Source organism: Danio rerio, chromosome 7, assembly GCF_049306965.1.
Source record: "Danio rerio strain Tuebingen ecotype United States chromosome 7, GRCz12tu, whole genome shotgun sequence".
Classification (NCBI taxonomy): Eukaryota; Metazoa; Chordata; class Actinopteri; order Cypriniformes; family Danionidae; genus Danio; species Danio rerio.
The window spans coordinates 36249853-36272500 of record NC_133182.1 but is presented as its reverse complement, the minus strand read 5'-3'; the positions used below and the strand labels follow the sequence as shown (position 1 = coordinate 36272500).

Genomic DNA, 22648 nt, shown 5'->3' with positions numbered 1-22648 from the left:
ATGCCAACTGACCCAGCCAAGGTTCAAACCAGCGACCCTCTTGCTGTGAAGCAGCGTTAAACACAATAATAAGTAATGAAGTATTCATTTTTCTTACCCCACTACTTATTTATTTATTTATTTATTTGTTTAGTTAGTTAGTTAGTTAGTTAGTTAGTTAGTTAGTTAGTTAGTTAGTTAGTTAGTCATTTGTAGTAAAAATAACAACAATACCCATAATATTAGTATTAATTAAATAAATAATAACAATAAAACGCTGCAGACTTAACACCATGTGTAGTAGGGCTTTTTATACCATGTGTCCAAATCAGGGAATGAATTACCCATTACCATTAGAAATGTCGTGTCTCTGAACTGTTTTAAGAGGCTTCTTAAGACTCACCTCTTCATTAGTGTTTTCAACGTGTGATCTATTGTTATCTTACTTATTGTTATACTCTCCTTCCTATTGTTTTTACTGTTTTATTGTTGTTTTGCCTTGTAGAACTTTAAGCTTTAGAAAAGCACATTACAAAAAAAATGTATTAGTATTATTATAATTAATATTAATAATACATTGTACTACATGTTAGAATAATAATATGCTTATGTTGTAATAAACCTTAATGCATTGCATAAATAAAGTTAAAAACTTTTTTGAGACGGGGTTCTCAAGGTGATTGAGATTTTAAAAAACCTTGAAATTGTAATTAGTTTCAGACATGCCTAAACACTTCGTTAAAGGGTCTAAACTATTGAAATAACTTTCTGACTTCTGAAAAAGGACCTAGTGTAGGATTGAGTTGTTGATTTAAATGGTGAGATGTCAAACTGTAGCGATGCGATTATGGTTTTCATCTGGAAATCTTCTCCATAAGTGATCTTTTCAGTTGAGTTGTTTTGTGGCGGCTGCTCTCTCATTTGGAAGATGAGGATGAGTGGCCACAAAATGCGTTTAGCCCTATACCTATTACCACATCATCTGTTCGGTCCCATTAATAATTAGTTACAGCAAATCCTGCATGAACTCCTGTCAGCCTTGAGAGACCGCAGAACTCCATCACCTTTTCCCTTCGTCTCTTTCACCTTTGTGCTTTGTTTTCTTTCTCCACTGCGATATCGATCCCAACGCTAAAGCATAATTAAGCTCATTTTGGAGATAATTCCTCCATCTTAGTTGATGTTTTATAAATAAATGAGAAATTCTCTATGCTTTGTGTAAGTTTTGATAGGAGCCATCAGTTTGGAGTTGCATTCGCCATTGATTTGATTAAAGGCATTATGCATTGTTTAATGAGTTTTACACTTGGCTGGGTGGAGAACAATTGCAACACGTTCTTTGACCCAAAAACTCCCTCGTTCTCTTTCTTTCCTCATCCTCCTCTTCTAGCACAGAAGAGTCTGGGATGGCACAGAGCACAAATATCTGGATCCTTTTATTTGGAAACGTATTTGTTTTTTTCCTCCTTCAAATTGATTCTGAAAATCAGTTTGCTTTAATTTGCATTTTCATTTCAGTTTGATAACTACAGCAGGAATTAATATGAAGATTGCTTACCTACTTTATGCGACAGATTGTTGGGGGAAAACTGCAGAAATTGCCTCACAATTAGGATTCTCAAAAAGAAGCCATTTCTGTTTTTTTTCTTTTCTTTTTCCCTCCATCTCACTCCTTCCATTTAGCTTTCATAGCGGTCTTGTTTAGACAGCCGTTTCATACCTGTGTCTGTTCGAAAAATGCAGCGTATAAAAGATGAGCTGAATATGTTTGGCTGAATATTGCCCTCCTTCCCCGTGCCGATCTGTCTTGCTTAGGGAAGCAATCCTAGGTGCAGTGGATAAACTAATATCGGAGCATCACCTCAGAGAGACAATACAAACGATGGGGTAATCTTTCATCTCTTTATGCATACAGGGAAATATGAAAAATTGCAGTTTAGGAATATTTCTGGGAGATTGGAGGCTCAAGCGGCGGTCGCAGCAGCGCCCAGGGCCACTTCTGACGCCATGACAAGCAGAGGAAGAGTGATGAGAGTATTATGCCCGCCTGTCGCCCTGCTACGAGCCCCCTGCCAGGGCCGCACATCAACATGCACACACTATTTCTCTCATCCGCATGATTGACAGCTGGGCTTGACATAATTGTCTCCGTCATCTCTCTCTCCGGTCGCTTTATTGCTCCTGCCGCGGTGGCGTCTCTGCTGGAAGAGAAAGATAAATCTGTCATTTATCACTCCTCCTTTCATCCCTCCATCACTCGTCTCTAACAGACCCTGTTAAGGGGGTAATCTGCCTGTGTTAGCCAATGAGCCTATTCATCACCAACAGCAGACCCCGAGGGGTCACACCGCTCATTCTCGGTCCCCGGTACCTGTGCAATGAGGATAGGCCGGCCGGCCGGCTGAGAAGAGCGAGCCGGTGTGAGCGGCGCTCAGGATCAAGCTCAGGGCAAACACAACAGGCTCACAGCAATAAGGTGGCATTAGGCTGGGATTGACGCTCACGCTCGGGGTCTGAACTCCAATGATTAGATCTCATATTAGCTGTTAGCATATGGCTAACACCTGAAAACCCCAGTGCACAGAGTAAGCCTTGGGACTTATTGAACATACAGCCATATCTCAGGCATATAGCGCCTCGGTCCCATTGCTAGCCTCTCTTAGCGCGTTAAGTGTGCCTCCATGACCGCTGACTGTTAGCCGTGCTATCTTCTGATGTTTCTCAAAACACACCTCATTTCCTGCCTGTCTTCTGTGTGTTTTAGATGCGGTGACCCCACCTTCCCCAACAATCCTCAAAAGTGCTGAATCCCCCATAATTTAGCAAGTAAATGCTATTGCGAGGTGTTTTCAGAGAGAGAAATCGAGCGAGAGAGAAAGAGAGAAGATTTTATTTGGTAGTTTATTGCGTCATCTTTCTCTAGAGCTTCTTTGTTGCTAAGAGTCTGTGAGCGTCTCTGTTTACTCCCCATATATATGTATTATCAGTCTCTCTCTCTCTCTTTCTCTTTAATATATACCTTATTTTAACTTCACAAGCCACTGCTTATTTTTCTTTCTCTCCCTCTCTTTTTTGTTTTATTCAGCTAAATAACCTCTCCGTCCCTGGGTAAATCTGAGGGATGTGTGTGTGTGTGTGTGTGTGTGTTCCGTTTGGAGGAGATGAGATCAGCGTTCTCATATCTCGCACATCGGGTGTAGATTTATTGAGCTTCGATAAGCAACATGCGAGCCATCACTCTGGGCCAATAGACCTCCTCCTTCCTGCCTGTACTTATTTCACAAGACCACTCAGTGCCACACTAGCGGCCCCCGTGGGTCCTCTCTGTACCACAGGCTGCCCACACAACTGCCTGCCTGAGTCATTGGCGATTATTAAATAAAGAAATGGCACACAGTGGGCGATGGAAGCTCATAGGTCTCACTCTCTGATGCTTTAAGGTGAATCTAGAGTCTCTTCTTCCTTATTTCTACCTCTTGTTACTTACATCTGTTATTTATTGTAGTCTTTTGGGGTTTGGCTAGCATGCTAGTTTTTTGAATGACGGCATACTATGCTGTTGTATGGTAAAGGTTTAATGTTGGGGAATCTACTTTGAACCCAGTACTATTTAATGGTATTCATAATTTAAAGCAATTAAGCCACAGTACAGCCAATAATGTGTTTAGTTCCCAGCATGTTAGTTCAAGTGTTCGACAACTAGTTTGATTTTTTTTCTCTCTGTTGATTTGTCTGGATTTTTTTAAACAAAACATTCCCACAAGTTTGGGAGAAGTTTCTCTTTTCAGTTAAAAAAAAAAAAAAAAAAAAAACTAATGTTTTTGGAAGGGCATTACGGGGGCGCAGTGGGTAGCACAATCACCTCACTGCAAGAAGGTCACTGGTTCAAGTCCCGGCAGGGTCAGTTGACATTTCTGTATGGAGTTTGCATGTTCTGCCCGTGTTCGTGAATGCAAAAGTGTATGGGTGTTTCCCAGTACTGGGTTGCAGAGCGACCCACTACGTAAAACATATACTGCGTAAAACATATGCTGGATAAGTTGCCGGTTCATTCCGCTGTGGCGACCCCTGATTAATAAAGGGACTAAGCCAAAAAATTAATGAATGTTCTTGGAAGGTTCTGGTCACTCTAAAAAGAACCTACAGGGACTATTTCCAGAACAGGAATCATACAGGAACTCTAGGGGAACGTTTGCTGGTTTTAAGCTAAATTTTTGTTTTATATACTAATATATACAGTGAGCTACTAGCCATAACTAGTCGATTACATTTAAGTCAGCAAATTTGATTTGATTTTAAAGTAAAAATTGATTTATTGGGTAACGCATTTCAAGTAATGCAAGTTACTTTATAATATTACTTTTTAAAGTAATGAGTAAAGTAACGCATTACTTTTAACAAATGAATAATAACATTTAATAACAGTTAATTTTTAAAAAAATGTAATGCAAGTTGTTTTTGTTTAGTTTAGTTAATTTGACTTTAAAAAAATAAATTGCTGAATTAAAATGAACATAATCACATTGGACTCGGCACACAAGTAGAGAATAAAGGAGCACACATCAGGGAAGATGGCAGAGCCCTACATTTCTGTGATGAAAATATTCTCATGGAAGAAAAATCTGAATGGTCAGTGGTTTTACTTTTTAATAAGACAAAAAGTTCAAAAGTATCAAACGCATTTTTAATCTTTAAACTTTCATTAATCTGTATATATGGCATGTATAGCTCTGGGGTCAGGAAGTTCTATGAAGATGACGTTTACTTTAAAAAAAGAAAAAAAAACCTGCAACTTCTGAAGAGATCAAGCCTCATACAGGTCAGAAAAAGTAATGCAAAAGTAATGTAACACATTACTGACCATAAAAAGTAACTAAGTAATCCAACTAGTTACTTTTTGGGGAGAGTAACTCAATACTGTAGTGCATTACTTTTAAAAGTAACTCTCCCCAACACTGTTTATTAGGGAGTTTTATATGTAATTACAAAAAAAGTAATTGTAGGTGTTTTCTTCTATTATAGTCTACCCCATGGTAAAAAAAGACAATGCAATTGCCAACAATGCAAATAGTAAAGTAAAATCTAAATAAATAATAAAAACACTGCACAAGTCTTAAAACCAAAGCTTTCTTTATTTTTCTATGTTTTTACCCACTCACTAATTTACTATCCTTCGGCTTAGTCCCTGATTTATATGGGTGAATCATTTGTCAATTACTCTGGGATATGTTTTATATGGCGGATGCACTTTCAGATGCATTTTTTAAATGTTTTTGTTATTATCTTTTCTTTTTTTTATTTTTGCTTTTTTATTTACTTAAAATATTCCTAAATATATACAATATTTTTTTTCTCTTGTGATTTTAATAGTACTTTTGCTGTTTAACTTGATGTAGGCCTGCTTGCATCCCATTCTGCAGGTGCAGATCGTCTGTATTGCTTGTCTTGAGTTATTGTTTTAGTCACACTCTATCTTGATCTTCTAAAACCTGCACTTGTTCCTGTTGTCAATTCTTGTTTTAGTGTGTATAGAAACCTGTAGTTCACAAAGAGGTCAGATGGTCGTTTTTCACAACATATGTTGTCAAAATACTGTATAGATTGCCTTTAGACCTTCATCTCAACACACAGAGCAGGTGAGCTTTCTGATATCATGGTGTGTGCGTGTGTGTGTGTGTGTGTGTGTGTGTGTGTGTGTGTGTGTGCGTTGCGTTATGTGTGGTATTAGAGCAAATCTCAGTGTTTGTGAGGGTGTTACGCACTTCTCTGACCCCTGATATCCTGCTGAGAGAAATCTCATCAGATGACACGCTCGCTCTCATCAGGGGGGTCCATCTTCCTCTTTCAGATATCAAGTGCTGCTCCGAGTCTTTTCCAATATCTGAGCAAAATAGGGGATTTTGTCTAGACAACAACAGACCTTCTCTGATATGGCTTGTTTTACTTTTTTAGATCCAAAATCAGCTTACACATATCCGGTAGTCCTCAAAGCCTTAATGAACTAGCTTTAAGATGAGACACTTCAGGCAATGATGATGTTTTTTTTTTTTTTCAATGAAACTCAAAATAATATTTTTAGTCTAATTTAAGCACATTGAAAATACAGATTTAAGTGTTTTTTGTTGAATTTTACTAATTTGTGTCTGAATATGCAAGCTAAATAATGTTTTTTTTCTTTTACTTTGACCAGTAAATCAATTTCAGCCAGACTAACAAATACCAAAATTCACATGTTTATTGACACTTTTATTCTGAAGGATTTTTTTATCTCTATACATAATTTGCCTGTTTATGTACATTTGTTGTTCTACAATTATTTTTACAAATATGGTCTCTACCTTAATGATCTAGGCACAAAGTCTAAAGCGCATGGTGAAAAAGCATAAAGGGCGTCTCCGAATCCATTTTGGCTATTTCAAGGATGGAAAAATTTGCTCTGCGCCCCGGTGCATGGTCTAACAGGGTTTTGTTTATTCTTGTAATGAATTAAAGGTGTGTTTTGAGCATGACATGCATTAAACAAATCAGCATCTCATCTTCCATTCCCTTTAAGAGTCAGTTGCAATGCACCATGGCGCTTTTACTATTTACGTGGCGGACTTTGTAAGTGGAAAAACTGTACTTTACTTTTACTCTTTACTTTACTCCTTTACTTGTACGCTCGACTGAACACATCCATTAGCCTACATATTTAATTTCATTTGTTATACGCAAAGATTTGTTTCAAAACTATTTCTGAATTCAGTTCTAATTTCCAGCAAATGAATAAATGTACAATAATACAATGTGTTATAAAAAACTGAGATATAAACAAACACATGTCCTATTCTTGTACCTCATATGGTAATGCATACGTCTCCAAAACATGACAGGAGGACAAATCTCAACTTAAATAAACTTAAATAAATCAAATATAACTATGCATGTAATAAACAATACTGCTAATAATAATAACATTATAATAATGCAAATTGTCATGAATAGACTGAAAAAAGCCCCCAATCTGAATAAGGCATGGAGGCAGTGTTTTTTTTTTATATTATAAAATTAAAATAATATTTTTTTTAACATTTCAATCCTTTTTTTCATATGTAAATATATTTGTAAATATATTTTATTCTTAATGCATTCACTCAGTGATGGAAATATAGTGATGACTATTAGCTAATTGTATCCTATTCACCTGTATCGTCTTGCTTTAAACAATGACCAGATTGCATTTTTCTTCATGAAAACATGCGCACACACACACACACACACACACACACCTACCCACACACACAGGTCTCGTATAGATTTAGTGTGGGTGAGCAATATTAACAGAAACTGCTACAGCAGGCTAATCAATGCTGGATGTAAAGACATGCAGACTAGTGAGTGAAATCACCATTCGGACACGAGGACTGTCGATAAGCTGCTGTCCTCTTGATGACTGTAATTGGCCTGGTGTGACCAATCTGAACGCAAAGGATTTGTGTCATGGTAAATTGAACAGTTCTTGTGTGTGTAGGAGAACGGATGTGTGTGGCTGTAATTATTACACTGCAGAATATATACTTGTAATGTATACAGTATGTACTTATATATGTATACAGTATGTACGTAACGTACGTATATATATATATACACAGGAGAAAACAACACTTCAAAAATTTGAATATTCCTGTACTACAAACACATTTTCATTCATACATTCGTTCATTCATTTGTCTGTTCAATCGTTCATTAAATTGTTTGTTCATTCATATTTTTTATCACAAAAAAAGATATTTAGATTATTATTTTCGATATCTATTGACTTCCTTTGTTTTTTTTCTCCTAATAAGGAAGTCAAGGGTTACCTGTTACTAGAAACTCCTAATGGTTTAGGAAAAAAAAAAAACATGAGGATGAGTAAATGGTGAGTACATTTTCAATTTAGGGCAAACTATCCACTTCTAACAGACTGACTAAAGAGATTTGGAGGTAAATTATATATTGACTACCGACGCCATCATTTGTAGTTTTTATTGGTCTGACAATTCTTTTTGATGTTGCAGATTTTCCACTAGCGTCATTATTCAAGTCATTTTCAAATTGACTTTATGAACTTTTGACAGAAGTGTGTGTATGAGTGTGTCATCCATTATAGTCCTGTGTAAAGTTGGGGAACAGCTGTGTGCACAGTGACTGATCTGGAGAATTTTCTGCCTGTGCCTCTTAATGATAAACCCAATGAAACAACAGCTTATGTGAGAGTGTGTGTGGCTAATCTTCTTATAAACTTAAAAAAATAAAATCTTAAAAATTTAGCCTTCATGAAAATTTGGTAATTGCTGCATTTAATAGTAAAAAAAATAATAATAATAATAATAATAATAATTATAATAATATCATCATCATCATAATCATCATCATCATCATGTTCCGTGTAATAATGTAATAATTAAGGTTTCTGCCAATGGCCTAATGTAAAAATTATATTTTTTATGAATTTAATTTAATTTAATTTAATTTAATTTAATTTAATTTAATTTAATTTAATTTTATATTTAGATAAAACTATATATTTTATTTTGTTATTTGATTTTATTATTATTTTATGTATGTTATTGTTTAGGATATTGTTCAACATATCTGATTCTATTAATTCATATATATTTACAGAAATTGTTATTATTGGTATTATTGTTATAGTTTTTTATTTATTTTTATATATTTGTTTTTGTAATGTAATATAATATAATATAATATAATATAATATAATATAATATAATATAATATAATATAATATAATATAATATAATATAAAAATGTGTTAAGCTATATTGTTATTTTTCATATAAGAGGAATAGTATACATTTTTATTTTGATTATTAAATTATATATTATTTATGAATAGTGTAATATATATCTTGTTAAGGTTTTTACTTTATAAATGAAGAGCTCAGATGCAAAATCCGCTAAAAGCAACTTCTGCCAAAATTGAGCTAATGACATTGAGTAAGTGCTTTAGGCACGTAGTACTTGTTCAACAAATGGATTTGCTTCAAATCATCTTAATTCCAAGTTCAGCTCATTCAGAAATAACAGTTTGTTGGCAAAAGACGCTAAACACCACCTCAAAAAAAAAAAAAAAAAAAAAATGTACAGTCGGAAGTGTAACATGCAGTGTCGCTACTTTGAATGAGTCTGATTTACTATACATTAAATGACATTTGCATTTCATGAAGACAGATTTAAGATGCCTTTCTTTTATCCCACGTGAATGCTATGAGGATAAACACGCTAAGACCTTAAGTATGGTGAGAATGAATGAATGACAGCTTCTAAAATTGTCTCAGAGGCATCACCTTTTTTCCCAGTAGGCCTTTTTGTTTTATTTGCTTATTTAAGCTATTTTTAAAAGATAAATAAAATGTATAAAACTATACATTATTTATATTACTTAATAATATCTATACATTAGATAAACTTTTCATATTAATGGACAATGCACAGATGTTGATGTTTCTCAGTGTTTTAACACTACATTATTCAAATCTAACAAGCTTAGTTTACAATGTTTTACTTACATTAAATCCAAATCCCAAATATCAGAAATGACAACAGATTGTTAAGATTTAATTAATGTCAATTTTAATGTTATGGACTGTGAGGGAAACCGAAGCACCTGGAGGAAACCCACGTGAACGCAGGGAGAACATGCAAACTCCACACAGAAATGCCAACTGAGCCGAGGTTCAAATCAGCGACTCATCAACCTTCTTGCTGCGAGGCGACAGCACTACCTACTGCGCCACTGAGTTTGCTTATTATATTATATTATATTATATTATATTATATTATATTATATTATATTATATTATATTATATTATATTATATTATATTATATTATATTATATTATATTATATTATATTATATTATATTACAGTATATTATATTATATTATATTATTAAACAAATATATAAAAATAAATAAATAAACTATAACAATAATAACAATAAGATTAATGCACTTCCTTTACAGATTTCATTACTTTATTTTCCTTCTGATTTTTCCCTGGTTTATCACAGAGGAATGAACCGCCGCTTACTTGACAGATTTATATACTTATAATTTTATGTGGTTTTGTGTAATGTGTTTTATGTTTTGTAAAATAATTTCTAATTGCATCTTTAGTGATTTTCAACTAATTACTCTGTCTTATCCCAGTAGGTGGATTTAGAGGTTTTTGCAACAAAAAAAAAGGTCAAGTGGATTTAGCTTCTACCTTCTTAAAAACCAAAGAATTGTTTAAAGTGACATTTTTGAAAAAAACCTATTTCATTAACTCAATAATAACCTTATCACTAAATGGATTTAGAGGGTTTTGCATCTGAACTCTCCAAATGTTAATATTAATATTTATATCGGTGTTTATGTTTTTGTATTATTTTTATTACTCATAAAATTATATTATTTGCTTATTTAATGCAAAATTTTATGTGGTTGTGCTATTTGTTTTTTTTTTGTTTGTTTGTTTGTTTATTTATTTATTTATTTATTTATTAAATTTCCAAATCTTTGTAAGCACTGTTCTAAGCACGTTATGTCTTTCAGTTATATCCTTTCTTTTATCCCAGCATTTTTACCAGCTTGCAGCTTTGCCAGTAAATCAGCCCGTTACATCACCAGCGCAGTGTATCTCATAGCGTAGTGTCTGATTAGGCGTGTGTGTGTGTGTTTGTGTTTGTGTGTGTCTGTGTGTATTTGTGTGTGAGAGGTGAAGCCTGCACAGTCCACTCTCCATTAATTTAATGTTAGGCTGCCTATCATCATGCACAGATGCCTATGGACACATAAATGGCCCTCTTGTGTGTGCGCGTGTGTGTGCGTGTGTTTGCCCACCGAGCCTAATGATGTGGAAAGACAGCGTATGCCACTGCAACACACGACTTTATTTACAAACACACTCGCACACACTCACACACACTCATTAGCTGATCAGTACAGTTATAATAATTAACACATAAAACAGCAGCTCTCCCTCCGTCATTAAGATGATATCATTGAGCATTGAGATGGAATGGTTACGTCTGTTCATTCATTAGAGAATGCATCCATCTGCTGTGTTGGGGTGTAGCGGGCAGCGTGCCCATCGATCTGAAAGGCTTCATTAGATAAGTGCTGACATCACAGATTGATGTCTCTTTAAGGCCGCCTGCCACTGCGCTGACAAGGGAAATCACAGATATTGACTTCCCTCTGCATATACGTGTGTGTGTGTGTGTGTTTTGGATGCTTAGCAATGTGAGCAGTCTAGGTAAAGTGTATGCATTAAGCTTGCAGGCGATATTGTGGTTGTTTGTAAGTCCTGTTTCTCTGGTGTTCAGTAATGATTGTTGTTACACAATACACTGTGTGGCTAATTTCTGCAGCTATTGAGATACTGTTTTTGTTTTGGTTTTTTTTTTTGTTTTTTCTTCTTAATTGATCAATTACTTTTTTATTGAACTAACAAGTAGCTATTGATCAAATCCAGTCACATACGGAATAATTTGTGTTTTATTTTGTTTTGTTTAATGCAGTCACAACACAACCTTTATTTTTTTTTATTTGTTTTGTTTTCAGTTCTTGCTGTTTTGTTTTTGCTTTTGTTCTAAATTGATCAATTACTTTTACTTATTGAACTAGCAAGTAGCCATTGATCAAATACAGTCATATAGGGAATCATTAGAGTTTTGTTTGATCAATAAATCTTTAGTCTTATGTTGTATGCATTCATTCATTCATTTTCTTGTTGGCTTAGTCCCTTTATTAATCCAGGGTCGCCACAGCGGAATGAACCACCAACTTATCTAGCAAGTTTTTACAAAGCGGATGCCCTTCCAGCCGCAACCCATCTCAGGGAAACATCCACATACACATTCACACACACACACACACTCATACACTATGGACAATTTGGCTTACCCAATTCACCTGTGCTGCATGTCTTTGGACTGTGGGGGAAACCGGAGCACCCAGAGGAAACCCACGCAGGCAGAACATGCAAACTATACACAGAAACGCCAACTGAGCCGAGGCTCGACCCAGCGACCGTCTTGCTGTGAGGCGACAGCACTACCTACTGCGGCACTGCTTCGCCCATACGTTTTATAGTGTTTTTGTTTGCTTGTTTAGCTATCGTTTTGTGTGTGCGTGCGTGCATGCATGTAGGTTTTTGTTATTATTTTTACATTTTTTGGCCTATATGTTTGGTTTTGTTTTTTGTTTTTGTTTTGGTTTGTTTGTTTTTTTATTTGTTTTGTGTTCTATTCTATTGTGTTCTATTCTTGCTCTTTTTTTTCCTCAATTAATTATAACTCTTTTATTTACTAACACACACACACACACACACACACACACACACACACATATATATATATATATAGTTTGGTGGTTTGGTGGTATGGGTAGGTTTAAGAGTGGGTTAAGGTGTAAGGGATGGTCAACATTGTATTTACAAATGTAATTACAAAAGTTAATTACAGATGTAATTACATACGGGTGTTTAATCAAGCATAAGTACATAGTAAATACATGTATTTACACAATAAGTAGATTGTAACAAACTATAAATTCCTGTGTAAGTAGTTATTAGTTAAGGCCACTTAATATAAAGTGGGACCTGTATTTTTATTTTTTTGTTTTGTTTTTTGTTTTGTTTTGTTTTGTTTTGTTTTGTTTTGTTTTGTTTTGTTTTGTTTTGTTTTGTTTTGTTTTGTTTTGTTTTGTTTTGTTTTGTTTTGTTGTAGCGTATGTGTGTAAAGTGAAAGCTTGCAGATGAATCTGTGGCTCTGTGCAAATCTAACTCCTCTGGTTTAATGGGCTCCTGAGCTTTAGGTGTTCACTAATGATTGTTGTTACACACTCCGCTGTGCAGCTAAGGGCCTTGTCAAACTGTCAGCATCACATATTTACCCGCTCACACACAGCTTTTCGGAAGGGAAGAGGCATCAGACTAATTAGAACTGAATGCAAATTGAACAAACCAGAGAGAAAGACAAACTACAGGGGGTGTGGAAATAGGAAATGATGATAGATATAAAGTGAAAAGGGACAATGGAGTACAAGAGTAATTTAGTGAGAGTTTATCAGTGTTTAACCCGTGGCTCTGACTGATGATGGCGGATTGATTAGGGATGTCTTTGCTATTCAGAGTGTTTTACTAATGAAGACCAGAGTGAGATCATTCTTATTGACTACATATGAGCTGCTATTGATCTTTGTTTAGATTGAACAACGGACGTGTGTTAGTCTGTCTGTATGTGTGTCTGTGTTATACCTTGTATTCCTTATGTTGTGGGGACCAAATGCCCCCACAATTATAGCAATAGCAGAACATTTAGACCATTTGGGGATTTTTTTCGGTCCCCATGAGAAAAATGGCTCAGAATCAAGTATTTTAAATCTTAATTCATTGTTCAAAATCTGATTGTTTCCTGTTAGGGGTTATTTTATGGGTAAGGGAATAGAATATACAATCTGTATAGTACGAACATTTTAATGTCAATGGAAAATTTTAATAGAGATAGCTGTATGTGTGTTTGTGTGTTTGTGCGTGCATGTGTATATGTGTGCATGTGTGTATGTACACGTGGATGTGTCTGCTGCTTATGCTACTGTGTGAGGACAAAATGCTCACAGAATTATAGAGAAGCATGAGATGTTTGACATTGTGGAGACTGGCGTTAAAATTATTAAAATGAATAAATTATGTTCTAAAAATAATATATCTAAAACTGTGAAAATGCTAACAATTTTTATTAAGAGGTAGGTTTTAGATATTACTGTGTTTAGGGATAGAAAATACTCTTTGGTCATTATAAAAATAATAGTCTTTGAAAGTCTCTGCAAAGTCCCTACAATTCACAACTAAAGTTTAGAAAATGGTATTAAAAATGACAAGAGCTCAGTTCTTTGCAGTTAAACTGAGTCAGAACCAGTTGATATTGGCAATATCAGTATGTATTGGGTTACAATCAAACAAAAATGTTTCAGACAACTGTCAGGAGGACAATATTTACTCAACTACCAGTACATTCTTAGTTCGACCTCAGTCTCAGTCTTTCTGATGCTGTCAATATTTTCCCAAACTGTCTGCAGCAGCTTCTTTAGTTCTTGTTGAGTTTCAGTCCCATGCAGGAAGATCTTTTGGATATAATGTCACAGTTTATTTTATTTTGCTATTGTTACTTTCAAAAGGGATCTATGGTGTCCTGCACATAGTTAAAAATGATATCTGGCGTCCAAGTAATTTTTGGTTTTACTGTATATTTTACAATGTCCAACATTCAAAATGCAAATTATTCATATACAGTCAGGTCCATAAATATTGGAACATCAACACAATATTTGGCTCTATACACCAGCACAGTGGATTTGAAATTAAACTAGCAATGTGTGCTTTAACTGCAGACTGTCAGCCTTAATTTGAGGGTGTCTACATCCAAATAAGGTGAACACTGTAGGAATTACAACATATGTTTGCATATTGCAACTTTATATGAATACCACATGATCACTAAAACCATCTTAAATGTATTGTATTTCACTTTCAATCATACTTTTTACTTTTACAGTGCTTTTACTCATTTGCTTGACATAATATGATTACATCTTGTTCTGTTCTAAATGATTGACAGCTTATGTAATATAGTAAAAATAGATACACTCCTAAACCTTGAACACAAATTTCAGCCATTCAGTCCTACTGTGACTGACAACAGATCCATAAAATAAATCAAAACATAAAATTGTAAAATTAGCAAATTTTTATGTTGTGCACTGTGAAGTCTTTACAATCCACATGGCAGTCAATAACAGAAGCCGATTCAGCTTATATTATTATTTTTATCTTCATCCTCAACTGCATCCATAAGTGGTGAACCCCACACATAGTAAATGATGCTTGTCTGTGTGTTTGTCTGGTTGTGTTACTAGACCTCATCTAGTCTAAAGGTCTACATTCTTCTCTCATATTTATCCAATAGGACATGTTTCCTCAGTCAACATCCTTGTTGGATTTGGAACAATATTGCTTTAACTGGTTAGATTTGAGTGGTAGAAGTTTAAGTTGTAACTGTTTGCCAAGAATATTGTTTCTAAGACCAACAGAACATGTTGGTTCAGAAATGCATATTTTACTTGCAGTCCAAAAATAGCTGTAGGCTAACATTGCTAGACTACATCAGAATACTTTAATTCTGATGAAATATCATTTAGATTAATTAAATGAGGTTCTTTACAGGTATAATAGTATGATAATATCATAATTTATTCTCTCTGCTGTTCAAAACCTGTATGACTTTCATTTTTAAGGCAGTAATGTAATTTATACAGTTTGTGGGTAGTGTTTAATACTTGGTCTTGATCAAATGCATTACATACTCAATTAGTGCGATTGAACTATCAAGTAATACTATTTGTAATTAATTATATGTAGTAGTTTTTTACTTGTTTTTGTTGATCTACTAAATTTGTTTTGATACGAATGTATTTAGTTTATTTTATTCATTCATTTATGAATAACCCATCACTGGGAAACACCCATTCACACTCATTCACACACACACAATGGACAATTTAGCCTACCCATATCACCTATGGCATATGTCTTTGTTCTTGTGGGGGAAACCGGAGAACCCGAAGGAAACCTACGCAAACACGAGGCGAACATGCAAACTCCATACAGAATTGCCAACTGACCCAGGCAACAGTGCTCACCATTTTATTTTATTTTATTTTATTTTATTTTATCAATACGTATTTTCAAATTCAGTCTAGATATGGGTAAGGAAGAGCAGTTGAAAGTGTCTGTGGTCTTCATGTTTGGCCTGTATTTCTCATGGCTGTTATATATAATAAGAAATAATGATGTTCTACTTGCCACTAAGCAAAAATTCTTTGTTAGATGAGTATCAAATTGAGGTTTGAAAACTGTTGGATTTTGATGATTAAATCAACTTTGGTCCTACATGAAATGCTATACAACAGCTTCACCGCATTAATAAAGCAAGTCTTTTTGGATTCCTCTTTAGGAGCCGTGCGAAAGCAAAACAGAAAGTTGAAGCTGAAAGTTTTGGATGGAGATAAGCATAAATTGGAGTGTTTTAGTGTTTAGTTTAGCACAGGGAGTGTTAGCAGCCGCAGGCGGGACCCCCGCTGGGCCTGGCTCACCCAAGGCTCTTTCCCCATTGGCTGCCTCCAGGAGATTAAAGAGAATAAATGCCACCTGATTGGCTGTTTAAAATTTCATAAGGCTCTGCAAAACATACAGCAATGGCTTGGCTTTTCTGTAATGCACATTGTGGAAAGGTGTTTTGATGTTGAGTTTTTATTTTTTACATATAGACCGAAAAGTGCCATTCTCATTTTTCCATTATACGTCAGTGTTCACTCATGTTAGATTTTAGTTATCTTTTGCTTTCTTTTTTAGAAGTTAACTGACTTAAAGTACAAACTATAACAGATACACTTAGCAGCAAAAATGTCAAACAATTATTTATTTTTCTTTCTTTCTTTTTCTTTCTTTCTTTCTTTCTTTTTTTCTTTCTTTCTTTCTTTCTTTCTTTCTTTCTTTCTTTCTTTCTTTCTTTCTTTCTTTATCTCTTTCTTTCTTTCTTTTTTCCTCCTTTTCTGTGCTGTTTTACTTTTACATGGTTCATCCTCTTTTCAGTGATGCTGTAAAAGCATTTACAATGTTTCAAAATATTATTTAAATATGTTAAGCTCTAAACATTTCTATGTTTAGAGCTTAACATTTTTTTTTTTCATCAAAACAGTAGCCTATAATATTTCCTAAGCCATTATTAGAAAGCACTTTGGTCATCATGTGTTGTTTCGTAATGTGCTAAACAAAACAAAACTACATACCGGTTTTACATAATAATATTTGTAAACGTTTCTTAAATAGAAATATAATGTTTTCTGAAGCATCTTGTGAGAGCAAAGGCTCCAAAATTCAACTTTGTTATATTAAATAACATTTCTAAAAATAGAAATACAAAAAAAAAAAAAAATCACAATATTAAGCTTATTTTTCCCCAAACCTATTTTAGAAATATACTTGTGTAGGTGATTCAGCATTAACTGACAGAAACAAGAACTATTGTACACAAAGCTGTTGATCACAAACTCATGATCACAGATATTCAGAGCTCTTTTATTTCATATTGCTTAATCATAGGGCTTTTTTTTCATATAAACCGAAACGTTTCATTCTAATTTTTTTCTTCCATTATGTGTTTACCCATGTTCAATCTTAGTTGTGGCTTGCTTTGTTCTTTAAATGTTAACTGATAACATTTAAAGAAAAGTGGCAGCTACATGTATTACAGATACGTTCAGCAGAAGCAATGTCAAACAATTCTTTTTCTTTCTTTCTTTCTTTCTTTCTTTCTTTCTTTCTTTCTTTCTTTCTTTCTTTCTTTCTTTCTTTTTACATGTTTAATAATTTATTCATATTGTTATCAGTGACACTGTAAAAGCATTCAGACGCTTGGTACAAAATAGTGGTACAAAATATTTTTATTTACATAAAGTATGCTGTTTCTTTTAAACTTAACATTTTATTCATCAAAAATAGTAGCTCATTTTCTTTTCTAAACTATTATTGGAAAGCATGTTGGCCATCATGTGTTGTTTTTAAATGTGCTATACAAAAACTAAGCAAAAAAACAAAAAATCCTAAAAAACTGATGGTCTGTGTAAAAATATTATGCAGCACAGTTTTTTACATAATAATATTAGTTAGATAATTTAAAGTTTAAATATGTAAGCATAAAAATTAAATAAATAAATAAGAATGTTTTCTAAAGTTTGCATGATGGCTCAGTGGTTCGCACTGTTGCCTCACAGAAAGAAGGACAGTGGTTCGAGTCCCAGCTGGGCCAGTTGACATTTCTGTGTGGCGTTTGCATATTCTCCTTGTGTTCACATAGGTTTTCTCCCAAGTGCTCTGGTTTCCCCCACAGTCAAAAGACATGCGTCCATACTAGTGTGTGTGTATGAGTGTTTCCCAGTACTGGGTTGTGGCGCGTAGGGCATCCGCTGCTTAAAACATATGCTGGAATAGTTGGCGGTTCATTCCGCTGTGGTGACCTCTGAAATAGAGGCTTCGCCAAAGTCAAGTGAATAAAAGAATGATTTTTGAAGCTTTTTATGACACCTAGCTAGAGCAATGGCTTCAAAATTAAGCTTTCTGATATGAAATTACATTTAGAAATACAAATAAATTCAAAATATTTTATTGATTGATTATATATTAATATTCTATAGACAGAAACATGATCTGTTGTTGATTACCGACTCACAACCAAAGATTCAGAGCTCTTTTATTCCAAATTGCTTAATCATAGGACATCAAAATTTTGGCATCAAAATGTTCCTGTCTTCTCTCTTTCATAAGCTTCAGTTGAATCTCCCAAGGTGCTGCTCTGTATTTTATTCAGCTTGTCAGAAACTGTAACAGATCTATTGTGGGATGATTATTAGAGTTTTGTTGAAAACCACTGATCAACAGAGCAATTAAAAACAATGAATAAGGCATCCAGCTTTAGCTGCAGCTTAGACAATGCGATCCTCTCCTGGTGGACATGTTTGTTTGAGGGGAAAGCTCAGGGTCTCTGTCTGTGTCTTCATTTGGTATGTTGTAAATTCTGTTTATGTTTATACTATCTGTACAAAATAATGGCACACACTCTGCTGCACATTATGAAGCTGTTTGTGTTTGTTAGGTTTGGCATTGTGACTTGACACTGCTTCTCAGTGATAGGAAGATATTTTAATAGTGCCAGCTACATGTGTTTCGCACACCAATCTAAACCCAGTGCCAAAGGCAGAGATCCAACACTCAGAAGCAATGTACTTCTAAAGAAAGAAAAGACACTTCCAAAGAAAGCAAATGAAAACATGTTCTAATGTTCAATTGATGTCCAGAGGTGTGTGAGTTCAATTCTCAGATCACAATTTTTGTTTTGCATGCAACCCCTAAGGTTATCTAGTATGCGACTGACAACATAAACAAAGGAACAGCATGTCTAGCTAGCTACAAAAAGTAAACATGTCAGTTCATGATGTAAGTTTTGTTCAGGTGGTACAAAAATGTGATATAATACTAACTGAAGTAAAATAATGATAATATATTAGTTTGAGATTCCATTGTGTCAGTTATAAGAAAATGTACAAGTACACAGAATTCTGTCACTACCCATGAACACTCAACAAAAGGTCCAATGTCTCTGATTGGCTGCTGCTCAGCAGAAATGTTTGATTGGTTATAATGCTCAGTGCTGCAAATAAATACTAATAGAGATGCTGCATCTGAAGCAATGTGCACAGGTGTAAAAATGTTGTCACTCTTTTTCAAATCTTCGATTACTACAATTACAGTAGTGTAAATGAAGCGTTAAAATGCATATTATTTGAGCTTTATTTAAATTTGAGGATCATTTTTGTTCATTTTTTGTGGCATCTTAGCTTCAAGCACTGCTATTTTCCTGCCCTGGTGCCTGGTGGTAATTTATATAAACTTTTCTCAGTTCGATCAGTTTGTGTGATCTGCCAAATTGGCAAAAGAAAATATTGAAGAATGTCGTTAGGTAAATAGCTTGTTTGACTAATGACTCAACATGTTTAGACACTAATGCCGAGTTCAGACTGCATTATGTTCAAAGTAGTCACATCACAGATGTTTTCACAATGCATGACTATCTGGGGTAGCGTTCTGTCGGTGCTGTGTATACACGGATCGGCGACAGGAGGGTTCACACTGCATGACTTTAAGAATCGCCGACAATGTTGTCTCTGTCCACAAACTACATCTCGCAACCAAACTCTCGTGAGAAGTGGCATGAAAACAATGCAAAGTCTTGTAATATATATTTAGTGTAGTATATAGTATATATGTAGTATATCTTGTAATATATAATAACTATATCATGAGACAGAAGCCTTTAGTGAGGTAGAAAATGTATGGCTTTTGAAGGAAATTAGCAATATCTCTCAAACTTTAGATTTTTTCGACCCAACAGGTTCTGCTGCCGAATTTCCACTAGTTTTTCCTCCTTATCTTGGGTCTTGGGTTTAAAAATAAGCACTTTTAACTTCTCCCCCAACCTTCCGCTGGCCTGCAGAGACCTACACTAGAAGATGCTGCTCTCTCTTTTCACACGGCATGATTTGAAACGCCAACAGCTCCAAATATTTAGCATGCCAAATATCTGACAGGTGTCAGCGACTCATCGGCGATTATCTCAGATCGCGTCTTTGGTATTTCACACTGTGTGATTGTTACTCACAGGATTGAGCACCAATTTGCCTGTGATTTTAGGGATTTCTCTGCGATTTCTCAAAACCTGTTGGCAATTCAAAATCCGGGCTAAAATCATGCAGTCTGAACTCGGCATAATACAAAGTATTTTCTTTTATACAACAGCTTGTTCTGATACTAATGTAAGATTGGCCATGAAGCCACTCTTGTTCTCACATATGATTGGCTGAGAGGTCTCTCAGGCCATGTAGTGATACTAGCTTCACCACACCACAGGTTTTATTTTTTCTTCATTTCTTAAAGTGAAGGTCACGGCAGAGTCACTGCAGTTTTACACGTGTTTTCAAGCTGTTGTGTCAGTTTTTATTAAAAGTGTCCCTTTAAACAGCTGAGAGAGAGAGTATGATGCCATGCTGTCCAATTCAAATGAAAATAATTATAACATGAGATTCAGTAAGTGCATCTTATTGTGCAACCATCAAACACACACAAGCGAATGACTAGACATGTGGCATGCACTGTGTGTCAAGATGGCACACATGCCACCTTATGAATAACTAAAGAGCTACTGATGTGTGTGTGCGTACATTATGGGGTGGTGAGGTGATGCTGGTGCCAGGTTCATGCCAGGCTCTGCTAAAGGCGAAATGCCTTAGCAAGATCCTGTGTAGGATAAGCAGAGGAAGCTGGCAGCATTAACATACTAACGCCGGAGGACTAGAGCGGAAACGCCTCTTCAGTGCCTGTCTTCTCTTCCCTTCTTGTTTCACTTCCGTATTTCTCATTTCAGCCCTTTATTCCACATGTGTTCTCTCTCCTTTCTTCTGTGTTCTACTCCTCCTCCATGTTTGTGAACACTTTCTTTATTTGCCGCACTTTTCCTCTGCAGTATTGTATTTCACATTCAGGTTGTTACTCAAAGGGTTTCACCACTTTATGTAGGTAGTTCGAAATATGTGGGTTGGAAGTTCAAGACAAAATTGGAGAGCGATAGCTTGTTGAGTTTGTTCTCCAGTGTGTGTAGGCTGTGAATTACACTCACAAAAGCAGTTTTGAATTCCATAACAGTGAAAACACAGCACATTAATTATCCCAAGATGTTTAAAACACACTGACTAAATGTAGTAGCAATGGTGTGATGTTCCTGCTAACTAGTTTCTCAGTTTACAAGCTGTTAATTGGATTACACTTACAAGAACTTACCACAGTCAGTTTTGACTCTAAGTACGGTATAATAAGTGTAAGGATTAAATGCTGCCTTATGTGTAAAATTCAGAAACCTTGTTATTAGCAACACCACTCTTAATATACTCTATACAGTGGAGATAAAATTAAAAAACAATTTACTGTAATAGATTCAGAAATAATGGAATAGTATTTAAATCTGACTTGTTTATCCGCTTTGTATTTTGTCTTTTATCCTGTTTGATGACAAATATATTAATTTCCCTCGGACCCAGATAAATTAAGCTTTTTTATGGCTCATCAAAACATTAGAATGTACAGTATTGCAAATAAGCATTTATAATTTTTGTCTTAAGTTTTGTTTAAAAAAATATGTAACCATGGATCACAAAATCTTATGTCTTATGTTGCAAAACCATAATTGTGGGAATAGCCAGAATTTAGTGTATGAGTCCAAATTATTTATTATTACTGTATTGCAAAAATCAATTGTAAGCTGCATGTCTGATGAAGATGCTGTAAATCTTTAAATTAATGCTGTCAAAATTAGTGCGTTAATGCATGCGATTAATTTGAAATATTTAAAGCATTAAAAAAATAAACGCAATTACCTCAGTTGCAGTTTTTTTTTGCTGTTGTGGCCGACGTGTTTAACGTGCAAAAAATATGGACAAGACCAAGAAAGTACTTTAAGAAGGAAAGTTTCACTGTAAAACAATTAATCTATAATTTTATCAATTCATCTAATTTCGTATGTTTCATTTTTAATCTTCTGACTTTTGTTTTAATGGAATTTGATACCACATGCCGAACGGAAAGAAAAACCTTTGCATTTCGTGACTCGGTGGTCCTTTAAGGTAATCAAAAATCACTGTTTACATGGTAGACTCTTAATAATAGTATTATCTTAATTATATTAAAAGCGAAGTATTGGTAAAGGTACCCAGTGAAACTCAGATGATGTCACGAGCTGTCAAAGACAGCTCATTCTGTTGTGTTTTCCCCTTAAACGCAACTTTTGTAAAACGTCTGCTTCACATTGCTGGGTCAGAATACTTGTGAAATACAGCCATACGTAAGAAGGCTTAGTTTAAGCAAATTTGATGAACGCGATAATGACTGTTGAATCTGAAGGGAGTGACTCCAGCTGTGCTGTCTTGCGCACGTTGTGTGTGTGTGTGTGTGTGTGTGTGTGTGCGGGTGCAC

At 34.8% G+C, this 22648-nt stretch overlaps 1 protein-coding gene and 1 long non-coding RNA gene across 3 annotated transcripts in view; one reads left to right on the top strand and one right to left on the bottom strand.

Annotated features, from left to right (window-relative positions):
* fto (FTO alpha-ketoglutarate dependent dioxygenase) overlaps nt 1-22648 on the top strand; it is a 231806-nt gene that overhangs the window by 178033 nt on the left and 31125 nt on the right. The gene's annotated exons all lie outside the window — the stretch shown is intronic.
* Nucleotides 10024-22648, bottom strand: part of LOC141375396 (uncharacterized) — a 170446-nt gene continuing 157821 nt past the window's right edge. The window contains exon 8 of the long non-coding RNA XR_012383389.1: nt 10024-10230. This is a non-coding gene — a long non-coding RNA (uncharacterized lncRNA). The remainder of the gene's footprint in view (nt 10231-22648) is intronic.